The sequence below is a fragment of the Pseudophryne corroboree genome, unplaced genomic scaffold (assembly GCF_028390025.1).
Source record: "Pseudophryne corroboree isolate aPseCor3 unplaced genomic scaffold, aPseCor3.hap2 scaffold_462, whole genome shotgun sequence".
Lineage (NCBI taxonomy): Eukaryota > Metazoa > Chordata > Amphibia > Anura > Myobatrachidae > Pseudophryne > Pseudophryne corroboree.
Genome location: NW_026970077.1, coordinates 51089 through 65672, shown reverse-complemented (window position 1 = coordinate 65672; position 14584 = coordinate 51089). Strand labels below are relative to the sequence as shown.

Below are 14584 nucleotides of genomic sequence, written 5' to 3'. Positions count from 1 at the left end.
AAGAAGAACAAGGCTAGAGGAAGATCTGAGACAAAGAAATCTGACTTTTACCAGAGCTGACCAGCAGAAAACACAAACACAGTCCCCCACTACCACAAATAATGCAGGCGAGTTTCCCACATTTGGGGAAATCACAGGGGTCAGCATACCCAGAATGCAATGAATGAACCTCACCCTGGGTGAACAATCTTCATGACCATGGTGTCTCCTATGCAAAATAAGTATGATTTGGGATAGGGCTGGGGAGGGCCACTGCTCAGGCACTTCTCTGTCAAGTGAAGGAGATTCAACTGAGGCAGCACAAGGGAACTCTCATCTGGGGACAACAACTGCAGGGAGAACACATATTTTCAGATGAACATGGGGTGGCAGAAGGCTGCCTAATACTGAAGCACCCCCAAACAACAAACCAAATGCAACAACTAGTGCAAGCATTCCTGGGGGAAGGCCTGCAGCAGATGGATTTGCATATGGTGATGTTATCCAAGCAGTGGGTCAAAGTTGGCTTCAACCCTCATCTGCATATGAAAAGAGAAAAGGGGCGTGCAGGGTATGGCGGTCTTTTGCGGTGCTTGGATTACCCCTAGATCGCATTAAACACCCCCACCCTCCTTTGGTGTGGGGCTCATGTTGGCCATGCCCCATCCCATGAAGCATTCAAGCTGATTTCTTGTAGCAGCTGGGCACTGTAACAGCTCCAGAGCTGCTCTGTATGGCAAGTAAAAGGGTGTGGGCCCTGCAGCACTACCTGTAGTTTGCATTGTGCATTAGAAGGCACAAAGTAAGCAGACGGGAGGAGAAGTCAGGATAGTGCACAAGGGTATAGAAGGGAGGGGCTCAAGAAAAAAGAAGTGGAAACAGACAGCAAACTAGGCTGGAGAGAGACCGGAGACAAAGAGATCTGAATTATACGAGAGCCGACCAGAGGAAACACAAATTATGCAGTCAAGTGTCCCACATTTGGGGAAATCGTAGGAGCAGCACACCCAGAGTGCAATGGGTGAGCCTTGCCCTGGGAGAAGCACCTTCCTGATTATAGTATCTCACCTGGGTGTGCTGCCCCTGCGATTTCCCAAAATGTGGGAAACTTGACTGCATAATTTGTGTTTCCCCTGGTCGGCTCTCATATAATTCAGATCTCTTTGTCTCAGGTCTCTCTCCAGCCTAGTTTGCTGTCTGTTTCCACTTCTTTTTTCTTGAGCCCCTCCCTTCTATACCCTTGTGGACTATCCTGACTTCTCCTCCTGTCTGCTTACTTTGTGCCTTCCAATGCACAATGCAAACTACAGGTAGTGCTGCAGGGCCCACACCCTTTTACTTGCCTTACAGAGCAGCTCTGGAGCTGTTACAGTGCCAAGCTGCTGCAAGAAATCAGCTTGAATGCTTCAGGGGCTGGGGCATGGCCAACATGAGGCCCACACCGAAGGAGGGTGGGGGTGTTTAATGCGAACTAAGGGTCATCCAAGCGCCGCAAAAGGCCGCCATGCCCTGCATACCCCTTTTCTCTTTTCATATGCAGATGAGGGTTCCAGCCAACTTTGGCCCACTGCTTGGATGACATCACTGTATGCAAATCCGTCTTCTGCAGACCTTCCCCCAGGAATGCTTGTACTAGTTGTTGCATTTGGTTTGTTGTTTGGGGGTGCTTCAGTATTAGGCAGCCTTCTGCCCTCCCATGTTCATCTGAAAATATGTATTCTCCCTGCAGTTGTTGTCCCCAGATGGGAGTTCCCTTGTGCTGCCTCAGTTGAATCTCCTTTACTCTAAAACTTGTAAAACTTAGCAAAAGTGTTTACTAAATAGCTGCTCGGCAAAGTTGCAATGCCGAGACTCCCCGACCAGCTGCCCAGGATGAACCCACCTTTCTAGTAGAATGGGTCTTCACCTAATTCAGTAACGGCAATCCTGCCGTGGAATGAGCATGCTGAATCTTACCACAGATCCAGCGCATAATGGTCTACATGGAAGCAGGACACCCAATCCTGTTGGGAGCATACAGGACAAACAGAGCCTCTGTTTTCCTAATCTGAACCGTTCTGGTGACATAAATTTTCAAAGTTCTGACCACAGCCAGAGACTTTGACTCAACGAAGGTGTCAGTGGCCAAAGGCACCATGTGGAAAGATGAACCACCTTCGGCAGAAATAGTTGACGTGTCCTCAATTCTGCTCTATCTTCATGAAAGATCAAATAAAGGCTCTTGTGATACTGCATGGTTTGTACTGTTTTCCATGTGCTCCCAGATCTTTCAAGCAAGTAGCATGGTCAAGAAAGTTCTGTTTGAAAAGAAACAACATTTACTGTCATTGTTATAGAATTTGGGAGAAAAAACAAGAAGAAATCTGCACTGTTGACGCACTGGACAGAATGAATGAATCATAAAATATAACCTTTATTAAGTATGTATTAAAATTGGATTAATATTAATATTATTATCCCAAACTGCAGTGAAACATAAAGGTTAAAATCACAGAACTAACATACATGTGCATAAGAAGAATAAAGAGATGTGAAAAAAAGGTTTAAAAAGCGTGTCCGTGTGTGATTATTTTTGAAGGCACAACCCTGGCGGGGTTGTTTATATAGATATATATGTTGCTAATAATCACTTTCTAGCGTAATGTTATTAAATAGCTGTTAGTATCTATGTCGTCAGGTACCACTGGGTCGTATCCTATATACTCCTGTGGGAAACTTGACTGCATAATTTGTGTTTCCCCTGGTCGGCTCTCGTATAATTCAGATCTCTTTGTCTCAGGTCTCTCTCCAGCCTAGTTTGCTGTCTGTTTCCACTTCTCTTTTCTTGAGCCGCTGCCTTCTATGCCCTTGTGCACTCCCCTGACTTCTCCTGTCTGCTTACTTTGTGCTTTCCAACGCACAATGCAAACTACAGGTAGTGCTGCAGGGCCAACACCCTTTTACTTGCCTTACAGAGCAGCTCTGGAGCTGTTACAGTGCCCAGCTGCAGCAAGAAATCAGCTTGAATGCTTCAGGGGCTGGGGCATAGCCAACATGAGCCCCACACCGACGGAGGGTGGAGGTGTTTAATGCAAACTAGGGGTCAGCCAAGCGCCGCAAAAGGCCGCCATGCCCTGCATGCCCCTTTTCTCTTTTCATATGCAGATGAGGGTTCCAGCCAACTTTGGCCCACTGCTTGGATGACATCACTGTATGCAAATCCGTCTTCTGCAGACCTTCCCCCAGGAATGCTTGTACTAGTTGTTGCATTTGGTTTGTTGTTTGGGGGTGCTTCAGTATTAGGCAGCCTTCTGCCCTCCCATGTTCATCTGAAAATATGTGTTCTCCCGGCAGTTGTTGTCCCCAGATGAGAGTTCCCTTGTGCTGCCTCAGTTGAATCTGCTTAACTTGACAGAGATGTGCCTGAGCAGCAGCCCTCCCCAGCCCTATCCCAAATCATACTTATTTTGCATAGGAGATACCATGGTCATAAATAATCTCCTTTACGTGACAGAGATGTGCATGAGCAGCGGCCCTCCCCAGCCCTATCCCAAATCATACTTATTTTGCATAGGAGATACCATGGTCATGAAGATTACTCTCCCAGGGTGAGGTTCATTCATTGCATTCTGGGTATGCTGACCCCTGTGATTTCCCCAAATGTGGGAAACGCGACTGCTTTATTTGTTGGTAGTGGGGGACTGTGTTTGTGTTTTCCTCTGGTCAGCTCTGGTAAAAGTCAGATTTCTTTGTTTCAGATCTTCCTCTAGCCTTGTTCTTCTTTCGAGAGTTTCCTTGTGCTGCCTCAGTTGGATCTCCTTCACTTGACAGGGGGTGCCCGAGCAGCGACCCTCCCCAGCTCTAGCCCAACTCCTACTTACCTGCCAGGTGAGATACTATGATCATGAAGGTGCTTCTCCCAGGGCAAGGCTCACCCATTGCACTCTGGGTGTGCTGCCCCTGCGATTTCCCCAAATGTTGGAAACTTGACTGCATAATTTCTGTTTCCCCTGGTCGGCTCTCGTATAATTCAGATCTCTTTGTCTCAGGTCTCTCTCCAGCCTAGTTTGCTGTCTGTTTCAACTTCTTTTTTCTTGAGCCGCTCCCTTCTATACCCTTGTGCACTATCCTGACTTCTCCTCCTGTCTGCTTACTTTGTGCCTTCCAATGCACAATGCAAACTACAAGTAGTGCTGCAGGGCCCACACCCTTTTACTTGCCTTACAGAGCAGCTCTGGAGCTGTTACAGTGCCAAGCTGCTGCAAGAAATCAGCTTGAATGCTTCAGGGGATGGGGCATGGCCAACATGAGCCCCACACCGAAGGAGGGTGGGGGTGTTTAATGCGAACTAAGGGTCATCCAAGCGCCCCAAAAGGCCGCCATGCCCTGCATACCCCTTTTCTCTTTTCATATGCAGATGAGGGTTCCAGCCAACTTTGGCCCACTGCTTGGATGACATCACCGTATGCAAATCCGTCTTCTGCATAACTTCCCCCAGGAATGCTTGTACTAGTTGTTGCATTTGGTTTGTTGTTTGGGGGTGCTTCAGTATTAGGCAGCCTTCTGCCCTCCCATGTTCATCTGAAAATATGTGTTCTCCCTGCAGTTGTTGTCCCCAGATGAGAGTTCCCTTGTTCTGCCTCAGTTGAATCTCCTTTACTTGACAGAGATGTGCATGAGCAGCGGCCCTCCCCAGCCCTATCCCAAATCATACTTATTTTGCATAGGAGATACCATGGTCATGAAGATTGTTCTTCCAGGGTGATATTCATTCATTGCATTTTGGGTATGCTGACCCCTGTGATTTCCCCAAATGTGGGAAACTCGACTGCATTATTTGTGGTAGTGGGGGACTGTGTTTGTGCTTTCCTCTGGTCAGCTCTGGTAAAAGTCAGATTTCTTTGTCTCAGATTTTCCTCTAGCCTTGTTCTTCTTTCGAGAGTTCCCTTGTGCTGCCTCAGTTGGATCTCCTTCACTTTACAGGGGGGTACCCGAGCAGCGACCCTCCCCAGCTCTCGCCCAACTCCTACTTACCTGCTAGGTGAGATACTATGATCATGAAGGTGCTTCTCCCAGATCAAGGCTCACCCATTGCACTCTGGGTGTGCTGCTCCTGCGATTTCCCAAAATGTGGGAAACTTGACTGCATAATTTGTGTTTCCCCTGGTCGGCTCTCGTATAATTCAGATCTCTTTGTCTCAGGTCTCTCTCCAGCCTAGTTTGCTGTCTGTTTCCACTTCTCTTTTCTTGAGCCGCTACCTTCTATGCCCTTGCGCACTATCCTGACTTCTCCTCCTTTTGCTTACTTTGTGCCTTCCAACGCACAATGCGAACTACAGGTAGTGCTGCAGGGCCCACACCCTTTTACTTGCCTTACAGAGCAGCTCTGGAGCTGTTACAGTGCCCAGCTGCTGCAAGAAATCAGCTTGAATGCTTCAGGGGCTGGGGCATAGCCAACATGAGCCCCACACCGAAGGAGGGTGGAGGTGTTTAATGCAAACTAGGGGTCAGCCAAGTGCCGCAAAAGTTCGCCATGCCCTGCACGCCCCTTTTCTCTTTTCATATGCAGACGAGGGTTGAAGCCAACTTTGACCCACTGCTTGGATGACATCACCATATGCAAATCTATCTGCTGCAGGCCTTCCCCCAGGAATGCTTGCACTAGTTGTTGCATTTGGTTTGTTGTTTGGGGGTGCTTCAGTATTAGGCAGCCTTCTGCCCCAACAGACAGCAAACTAGGCTGGAGAGAGACCTGAGACAAAGAGATCTGAATTATACGAGAGCCGACCAGGGGAAACACAAATTATGCAGTCAAGTTTCCCACATTTCGGGAAATCGCAGGGGCAGCACACCCAGAGTGCAATGGGTGGGCCTTGCCCTGGGAGAAGCACCTTCATGATCATAGTATCTCACCTGGCAGGTAAGTAGAAGTTGGGCTAGAGCTGGGGAGGGTCGCTGCTCGGGCACCCCCCTGTCAAGTGAAGGAGATCCAACTGAGGCAGCACAAGGGAACTCTCGAAAGAAGAACAAGGCTAGAGGAAGATCTGAAACAAAGAAATCTGACTTTTACCAGAGCTGACCAGAGGAAAACACAAACACAGTCCCCCACTACCACAAATAAAGCAGTCGAGTTTCCCACATTTGGGGAAATCCATGGGGTCAGCATACCCAGAATGCAATGAATGAACCTCACCCTGGGAGAACAATCTTCATGACCATGGTATCTCCTATGCAAAATAAGTATGATTTGGAATAGGGCTGGGGAGGGCCGCTGCTCATGCACATCTCTGTCAAGTAAAGGAGATTTAACTGAGGCAGCACAAGGGAACTCTCATCTGGGGACAACAACTGCAGGGAGAACACATATTTTCAGATGAACATGGGAGGGCAGAAGGCTGCCTAATACTGAAGCACCCCCGAACAACAAACCAAATGCAACAACTAGTACAAGCATTCCTGGGGGAAGTTCTGCAGAAGACGGATTTGCATATGGTGATGTCATCCAAGCAGTGGGTCAAAGTTGGCTTCAACCCTCATCTGCATATGAAAAGAGAAAAGGGGCATGCAGGGCATGGCGGCCTTTTGCGGTGCTTGGATGACCCCTAGTTCGCATTAAACACCCCCACCCTCCTTTGGTGTGAGGCTCATGTTGGCCATGCCCCATCCCCTGAAGCATTCAAGATGATTTCTTGCAGCAGCTGGGCACTGTAACAGCTCCAGAGCTGCTCTGTAAGGCAAGTAAAAGGGTGTGGGCCCTGCAGCACTACCTGTAGTTTGCATTGTGCATTGGAAGGCACAAAGTAAGCAGACGGGAGGAGAAGTCAGGATAGTGCACAAGGGTATAGATGGGAGGGGCTCAAGAAAAAAGAAGTGGAAACAGACAGCAAACTAGTCTGGAGAGAGACCTGAGACAAAGAGAGCTGAATTATACGAGAGCCGACCAGGGGAAACACAAATTATGCAGTCAAGTTTCCCACATTTCGGGAAATCGCAGGGGCAGCACACCCAAAGTGCAATGGGTGGGCCTTGCCCTGGGAGAAGCACCTTCATGATCATAGTATCTCACCTGGCAGGTAAGTAGGAGTTGGGCTAGAGCTGGGAAGGGTCGCTGCTCGGGCTCCCCCCTGTCAAGTGAAGGAGATCCAACTGAGGCAGCACAAGGGAACTCTCGAAAGAAGAACAAGGCTAGAGGAAGATCTGAAACAAAGAAATCTGACTTTTACCAGAGCTGACCAGAGGAAAACACAAACACAGTCCCCCACTACCACAAATAAAGCAGTCGAGTTTCTCACATTTGGGGAAATCACAGGGGTCAGCATACCCAGAATGCAATGAATGAATCTCACCCTGGGAGAATAATCTTCATGACCATGGTATCTCCTATGCAAAATAAGTATGATTTGGGATAGGGCTGGGGAGGGCCGCTGCTCAGGCACATCTCTGTCAAGTAAAGGAGATTCAACTGAGGCAGCACAAGGGAACTCTCATCTGGGGACAACAACTGCAGGGAGAACACATATTTTCAGATGAACATGGGAGGGCAGAAGGCTGCCTAATACTGAAGCACCCCCAAACAACAAACCAAATGCAACAACTAGTGCAAGCATTCCTGGGGAAGGCCTGCAGCAGATGGATTTGCATATGGTGATGTCATCCAAGCAGTGGGTCAAAGTTGGCTTCAACCCTCGTCTTCATATGAAAAGAGAAAAGGGGCGAGCAGGGCATGGCGGCCTTTTGCGGCGCTTGGATGACCCCTAGTTCGCATTAAACACCTCCACCCTCCTTCAGTGTGGGGCTCATGTTGGCAATGCCCCAGCCCCTGAAGCATTCAAGCTGATTTCTTGCAGCAGCTTGGCACTATAAAAGCTCCAGAGCTGCTCTGTAAGGCAAGTAAAAGGGTGTGGGCCCTGCAGCATTACCTGTAGTTTGCATTGTGCATTGGAAGGCACAAAGTAAGGAGACAGGAGGTGAAGTCAGGATAGTGCACAAGGGTATAAAAGGGAGGGGCTCAAGAAAAAAGAAGTGGAAACAGACAGCAAACTAGGCTGGAGAGAGACCTGAGACAAAGATATCTAAATTATATGAGAGCCGACCAGGGGAAACACAAATTATGCAGTCAAGTTTCCCACATTTGGGGAAATCGCAGGGGCAGCACACCCAGAGTGCAATGGGTGAGCCTTGCCCTGGGAGAAGCACCTTCATGATCATAGTATCTCACCTGGCAGGTAAGTAAGAGTTGGGCTAGAGCTGGGGAGGGTCGCTGCTCGGGCACCCCCCTGTCAAGTGAAGGAGATCCAACTGAGGCAGCACAAGGGAACTCTCGAAAGAAGAACAAGGCTAGAGGAAGATCTGAAACAAAGAAATCTGACTTTTACCAGAGCTGACCAGAGGAAAACACAAACACAGTCCCCCACTACCACAAATAAAGCAGTTGAGTTTCCCACATTTGGGGAAATCACAGGGGTCAGCATACCCAGAATGCAATGAATGAACCTCACCCTGGGAGAATAATCTTCATGACCATGGTATCTCCTATGCAAAATAAGTATGGTTTGGGATAGGGCTGGGGAGGGCCGCTGCTCAGGCACATCTCTGTCAAGTAAAGGAGATTCAACTGAGGCAGCATAAGGGAACTCTCATCTGGGGACGATTACTTTAATTAACAAAAAAAAATGCATATAGCAGAGGATAGTTTCAATCTGCCTACCTCTGGGTTATGGGCCCAGCATGTTTCCATTGCAGTACTCTGCTGCACATGTAAGTGCAAGAGATCCTGAAGCACTCACTCATCATGGGAAAGTACCAATGTGTTTCTTCATTGGTTGATGGAAGAAACATTTTACAAAAACTCTCCAGATTATTGACTTTTTAAAGTTTTTCTAGAAAACGTTCTAGATGAATGCTTATTAGCCTTTGTCAGTATGTACGTTTGCAAAGTGTCTCTGTGGCGCAATCGGTTAGTGTGTTTGGTTATTAACCAAAGGGTTGGTGGTTCAATACCACCCAGGGATGTAATTGACCTTGTTATCAGATTTTTGTGATCTTTAACTAGACAAGTCAAAATTTCAAACCCCCTTCTTATGGTGTAGGGTACCTGGCCTACTCTGATGTAATCAGAGTTAGATTTAATTAAGTGATTTTATAAAAAAAACAGCTAGGAAGCACAATTTAGCAGTGGGTTGCAGAGAAAAAGAAATATGCTGGCAGAAAAATCCAATTGAGTGATTAAACAGCTCTTCATTTTCTGGCTTTATTTTTATGCTAACTAATTTGTTCTCTGAAAAGTGTCCACAAAGCCAAGTATCTGATTAACATCTTTGTAGGGATGGTTTTTCACCTATTACTAAATTAAACTTGCTTCATTGGAAAGGCAGCAAGATGCATCCTCATTTCAATATCTACTGAAATAATACAGGTTGACACCAGGAAACATTAACGCCACTGCATCCTTGCTGCTTTCTCATGTGGAAGTCTGTTTAATGTGAAAACAAGGTGATATCTAATTAGCACACAGGTAAGGAATTAAGAAAATCTTTATTTAAGGGTGAAGATGTTTCTCACAAAATCGTTGCCCCAATGCATCATTGAAATTCAAGCTGGAAAGATGATTTTAATATATCACTTGTACATTTTGTATTGCTCTTCTGGTGACAATGCAGTTTGTTTTTGTCAATTACCATTTTAATAATCGGGTAAAGAAAATTAATTGGATTTTTGAAAGAAAACAATACTGTTAATATACTATTAAAACAAATTAAAATGGTAAAAGTTATTGTACTTTAAGTAAAAATAAAAGAGCAAAAATATCAATCCCAGTTTTGGATTACTTTAATTAACAAAAAAAAATGCATATAGCAGAGGATAGTTTCAATCTGCCTACCTCTGGGTTATGGAGCCAGCATGCTTCCATTACAGTACTCTGCTGCACATGTAAGTGCAAGAGATCCTGAAGCACTCACTCATCATGGGAAAGTACCAATGTGTTTCTTCATTGGTTGATGGAAGAAACATCTTACAAAAAGTCTCCACATTATTGACTTTTTAAAATGTTTCTAGGAAACGTTCTAGATGAATGCTTATTAGCCTTTGTCAGTATACGCTTTTGCAAAGTGTCGCTGTGGCGCAATCAGTTAGTGTGTAAGGCTATTAACCACAAGGTTGGTGGTTCAATCCCACCCAGGGACGTAATTGACCTTGTTATCAGATTTTGGTGATCTTTAAATAGACAAGTCAAAATTTCAAAAAACCCTGTTATGGTGTAGGGTACCTGGCCTTCTCTGATGTAATCAGAGTTAGATTTGATTCAGTGATTTTATAAAAACAGCTAGGAAGCACAATTTAGCAGTGGGTTGCAGAGAAAAAGAAATATGCTGGCAAAAAAATCCAATTGAGTGATTAAACAGCTCTTCATTTTCTGGCTTTATTTTTATGCTAACAAATTTGTTCTCTGAAAAGTGTCCACAAAGCCAAGTCTCTGATTAACACCTTTGTAGGGATGGTTTTTCACCTATTACTAAATTAAACTTGCTTCATTGGAAAGGCAGCAAGATGCATCCTCATTTCAATGTCTACTGAAATAATACAGGTTGACACCAGGAAACATTAACGCCACTGCATCCTTGCTGCTTTCGCATGTGGAAGTCTGTTTAATGTGAAAACAAGGTGATATCTACTTAGCACACAGGTAAGGAATTAAGAAAATCTTTATTTAAGGGTGAAGATGTTTCTCACAAAATCGTTGCCCCAATGCATCATTGAAATTCAAGCTGGAAAGATGATTTTAATATATCACTTGTACATTTTGTATTGCTCTTCTGGTGACAATGTAGTTTGTTTTTGTCAATTACCATTTTAATAATAGGGTAAAGAAAATTAAGTGGATTTTTGAAAGAAAACAATACTGTCAATATACTATTAAAACAAATTAAAATGGTAAAAGTTATTGTACTTTAAGTAAAAATAAAAGCTAAAATATCAATCCCAGTTTTGGATTACTTTAATGAACAAATAAAATGCATATAGCAAAGGATAGTTTTAATCTGCCTACCTCTGGGTTATGGGCCCAGCATGCTTCCATTGCAGTACTCTGCTGCACATGTAAGTGCAAGAGATCCTGAAGCACTCACTCATCATGTGAAAGTACCAATGTGTTTCTTCGTTGGTTGATGGAAGAAACATCTTACAAAAACTCTCCAGATTATTGACTTTTTAAAGTTTTTCTAGGAAACGTTCTAGATGAATGCTTATTAGTCTTTGTCAGTATGTACTTTTCGCAAAGTGTCTCTGTGGCGCAATCGGTTAGTGTGTTCAGCTATTGATCAAAAGGTTGGTGGTTCAATCCCACCCAGGGACGTAATTGACCTTGTGATCAAATTTTGGTGATATTTAAGTAGACAAGTCAAAATTGCAAACCTCCTCTTATGGTGTAGGGTACCTGGCCTTCTCTGATGTAATCAGAGTTAGATTTGATTAAGTGATTTTATAAAAAAAACAGCTAGGAAGCACAATTTAGCAGTGGGTTGCAGAGAAAAAGAAAAATGCTGGCAGAAAAATCCAATTGAGTGATTAAACAGCTCTTCATTTTCTGGCTTTATTTTTATGATAACAAATTTGTTCTCTGAAAAGTGTCCACAAAGCCAAGTATCTGATTAACATCTTTGTAGGGATGGTTTTTCACCTATTACTAAATTAAACTTGCTTTATTGGAAAGGCAGCAAGATGCATCCTCATTTCAATATCTACTGAAATAATACAGGTTGAAACCAGGAAATATTAACGCCACTGCATCTTTGCTGTTTTCTCATGTGGAAGTCTGTTTAATGTGAAAACAAGGTGATATCTAATTAGCACACAGGTAAGGAATTAAGAAAATCTTTATTTAAGGGTGAAGATGTTTCTCACAAAATCGTTGCCCCAATGCATCATTGAAATTCAAGCTGGAAAGATGATTTTAATATATCACTTGTACATTTTGTATTGCTCTTCTGGTGACAATGTAGTTTGTTTTTGTCAATTACCATTTTAATAATAGGGTAAAGAAAATGAAGTGGATTTTTGAAAGAAAACAATACTGTCAATATACTATTAAAACAAATTAAAATGGTAAAAGTTATTGTACTTTAAGTAAAAATAAAAGCTAAAATATCAATCCCAGTTTTGGATTACTTTAATGAACAAAAAAAATGCATATAGCAAAGGATAGTTTCAATCTGCCTACCTCTGGGTTATGGGCCCAGCATGCTTCCATTGCAGTACTCTGCTGCACATGTAAGTACAAGAGATCCTGAAGCACTCACTCATCATGTGAAAGTACCAATGTGTTTCTTCATTGGTTGCTGGAAGAAACATCTTACAAAAACTCTCCAGATTATTGACTTTTTAAAGTTTTTCTAGGAAACGTTCTAGATGAATGCTTATTAGCCTTTGTCAGTATATACTTTTGCAAAGTGTCGCTGTGGCGCAATCAGTTAGTGTGTACGGCTATTAACCAAAAGGTTGGTGGTTCAATCACACCCAGGGACGTAATTGACCTTGTTATCAGATTTTGGTGATCTTTAAATAGACAAGTCAAAATTTCAAAAAACCCTGTTATGGTGTAGGGTACCTGGCCTTCTCTGATGTAATCAGAGTTAGATTTGATTCAGTGATTTTATAAAAACAGCTAGGAAGCACAATTTAGCAGTGGGTTGCAGAGAAAAAGAAATATGCTGGCAAAAAAATCCAATTGAGTGATTAAACAGCTCTTCATTTTCTGGCTTTATTTTTATGCTAACAAATTTGTTCTCTGAAAAGTGTCCACAAAGCCAAGTCTCTGATTAACACCTTTGTAGGGATGGTTTTTCACCTATTACTAAATTAAACTTGCTTCATTGGAAAGGCAGCAAGATGCATCCTCATTTCAATGTCTACTGAAATAATACAGGTTGACACCAGGAAACATTAACGCCACTGCATCCTTGCTGCTTTCTCATGTGGAAGTCTGTTTAATGTGAAAACAAGGTGATATCTAATTAGCACACAGGTAAGGAATTAAGAAAATCTTTATTTAAGGGTGAAGATGTTTCTCACAAAATCGTTGCCCCAATGCATCATTGAAATTCAAGCTGGAAAGATGATTTTAATATATCACTTGTACATTTTGTATTGCTCTTCTGGTGACAATGTAGTTTGTTTTTGTCAATTACCATTTTAATAATCGGGTAAAGAAAATTAATTGGATTTTTGAAAGAAAACAATACTGTCAATATACTATTAAAACAAATTAAAATGGTAAAAGTTATTGTACTTTAAGTAAAAATAAAAGAGCAAAAATATTAATCCCAGTTTTGGATTACTTTAATTAACAAAAAAAAATGCATATAGCAGAGGATAGTTTCAATCTGCCTACCTCTGGGTTATGGACCCAGCATGCTTCCATTACAGTACTCTGCTGCACATGTAAGTGCAAGAGATCCTGAAGCACTCACTCATCATGGGAAAGTACCAATGTGTTTCTTCATTGGTTGATGGAAGAAACATCTTACAAAAACTCTCCACATTATTGACTTTTTAAAATGTTTCTAGGAAACGTTCTAGATGAATGCTTATTAGCCTTTGTCAGTATATACTTTTGCAAAGTGTCGCTGTGGCGCAATCAGTTAGTGTGTAAGGCTATTAACCAAAAGGTTGGTGGTTCAATCCCACCCAGGGACGTAATTGACCTTGTTATCAGATTTTGGTGATCTTTAAATAGACAAGTCAAAATTTCAAAAAACCTTGTTATGGTGTAGGGTACCTGGCCTTCTCTGATGTAATCAGAGTTAGATTTGATTCAGTGATTTTATAAAAACAGCTAGGAAGCACAATTTAGCAGTGGGTTGCAGAGAAAAAGAAATATGCTGGCAAAAAAATCCAATTGAGTGATTAAACAGCTCTTCATTTTCTGGCTTTATTTTTATGCTAACAAATTTGTTCTCTGAAAAGTGTCCACAAAGCCAAGTCTCTGATTAACACCTTTGTAGGGATGGTTTTTCACCTATTACTAAATTAAACTTGCTTCATTGGAAAGGCAGCAAGATGCATCCTCATTTCAATGTCTACTGAAATAATACAGGTTGACACCAGGAAACATTAACGCCACTGCATCCTTGCTGCTTTCGCATGTGGAAGTCTGTTTAATGTGAAAACAAGGTGATATATAATTAGCACACAGGTAAGGAATTAAGAAAATCTTTATTTAAGGGTGCAGATGTTTCTCACAAAATCGTTGCCCCAATGCATCATTGAAATTCAAGCTGGAAAGATGATTTTAATATATCACTTGTACATTTTGTATTGCTCTTCTGGTGACAATGTAGTTTGTTTTTGTCAATTACCATTTTAATAATTGGGTAAAGAAAATTAATTGGATTTTTGAAAGAAAACAATACTGTCAATATACTATTAAAACAAATTAAAATGGTAAAAGTTATTGTACTTTAAGTAAAAATAAAAGAGCAAAAATATTAATCCCAGTTTTGGATTACTTTAATTAACAAAAAAAAATGCATATAGCAGAGGATAGTTTCAATCTGCCTACCTCTGGGTTATGGACCCAGCATGCTTCCATTACAGTACTCTGCTGCACATGTAAGTACAAGAGATCCTG

At 42.8% G+C, this 14584-nt stretch overlaps 11 non-coding genes and 1 pseudogene across 11 annotated transcripts; 4 read left to right on the top strand and 8 right to left on the bottom strand.

Moving 5' to 3' along the window:
* Positions 1-61: 61 nt before the first annotated feature.
* On the bottom strand, positions 62-225 carry LOC135027260 (U1 spliceosomal RNA). Its single transcript, XR_010223761.1, has one exon. It is a non-coding gene; the product is annotated as a U1 spliceosomal RNA (small nuclear RNA).
* A 674-nt stretch (positions 226-899) lies between these two features.
* LOC135027211 (U1 spliceosomal RNA) lies at positions 900-1055 on the bottom strand. The gene has a single exon (XR_010223714.1). It is a non-coding gene; the product is annotated as a U1 spliceosomal RNA (small nuclear RNA).
* A 2460-nt stretch (positions 1056-3515) lies between these two features.
* Positions 3516-3680, top strand: LOC135027173 (U1 spliceosomal RNA). The gene has a single exon (XR_010223681.1). It is a non-coding gene; the product is annotated as a U1 spliceosomal RNA (small nuclear RNA).
* A 151-nt stretch (positions 3681-3831) lies between these two features.
* On the top strand, positions 3832-3994 carry LOC135027189 (U1 spliceosomal RNA). The gene has a single exon (XR_010223696.1). It is a non-coding gene; the product is annotated as a U1 spliceosomal RNA (small nuclear RNA).
* Positions 3995-4668: 674 nt separating this feature from the next.
* Positions 4669-4832, top strand: LOC135027247 (U1 spliceosomal RNA). Its single transcript, XR_010223749.1, has one exon. It is a non-coding gene; the product is annotated as a U1 spliceosomal RNA (small nuclear RNA).
* Positions 4833-4984: 152 nt separating this feature from the next.
* Positions 4985-5147, top strand: LOC135027207 (U1 spliceosomal RNA). The gene has a single exon (XR_010223712.1). It is a non-coding gene; the product is annotated as a U1 spliceosomal RNA (small nuclear RNA).
* A 576-nt stretch (positions 5148-5723) lies between these two features.
* Positions 5724-5886, bottom strand: LOC135027183 (U1 spliceosomal RNA). The gene has a single exon (XR_010223690.1). It is a non-coding gene; the product is annotated as a U1 spliceosomal RNA (small nuclear RNA).
* A 152-nt stretch (positions 5887-6038) lies between these two features.
* Positions 6039-6202, bottom strand: LOC135027256 (U1 spliceosomal RNA). Its single transcript, XR_010223757.1, has one exon. It is a non-coding gene; the product is annotated as a U1 spliceosomal RNA (small nuclear RNA).
* A 674-nt stretch (positions 6203-6876) lies between these two features.
* On the bottom strand, positions 6877-7039 carry LOC135027187 (U1 spliceosomal RNA). Its single transcript, XR_010223694.1, has one exon. It is a non-coding gene; the product is annotated as a U1 spliceosomal RNA (small nuclear RNA).
* Positions 7040-7191: 152 nt separating this feature from the next.
* On the bottom strand, positions 7192-7355 carry LOC135027261 (U1 spliceosomal RNA). Its single transcript, XR_010223762.1, has one exon. It is a non-coding gene; the product is annotated as a U1 spliceosomal RNA (small nuclear RNA).
* Positions 7356-8049: 694 nt separating this feature from the next.
* LOC135027172 (U1 spliceosomal RNA) lies at positions 8050-8191 on the bottom strand (annotated as a pseudogene).
* Positions 8192-8343: 152 nt separating this feature from the next.
* Positions 8344-8507, bottom strand: LOC135027246 (U1 spliceosomal RNA). The gene has a single exon (XR_010223748.1). It is a non-coding gene; the product is annotated as a U1 spliceosomal RNA (small nuclear RNA).
* Positions 8508-14584: the final 6077 nt, after the last annotated feature.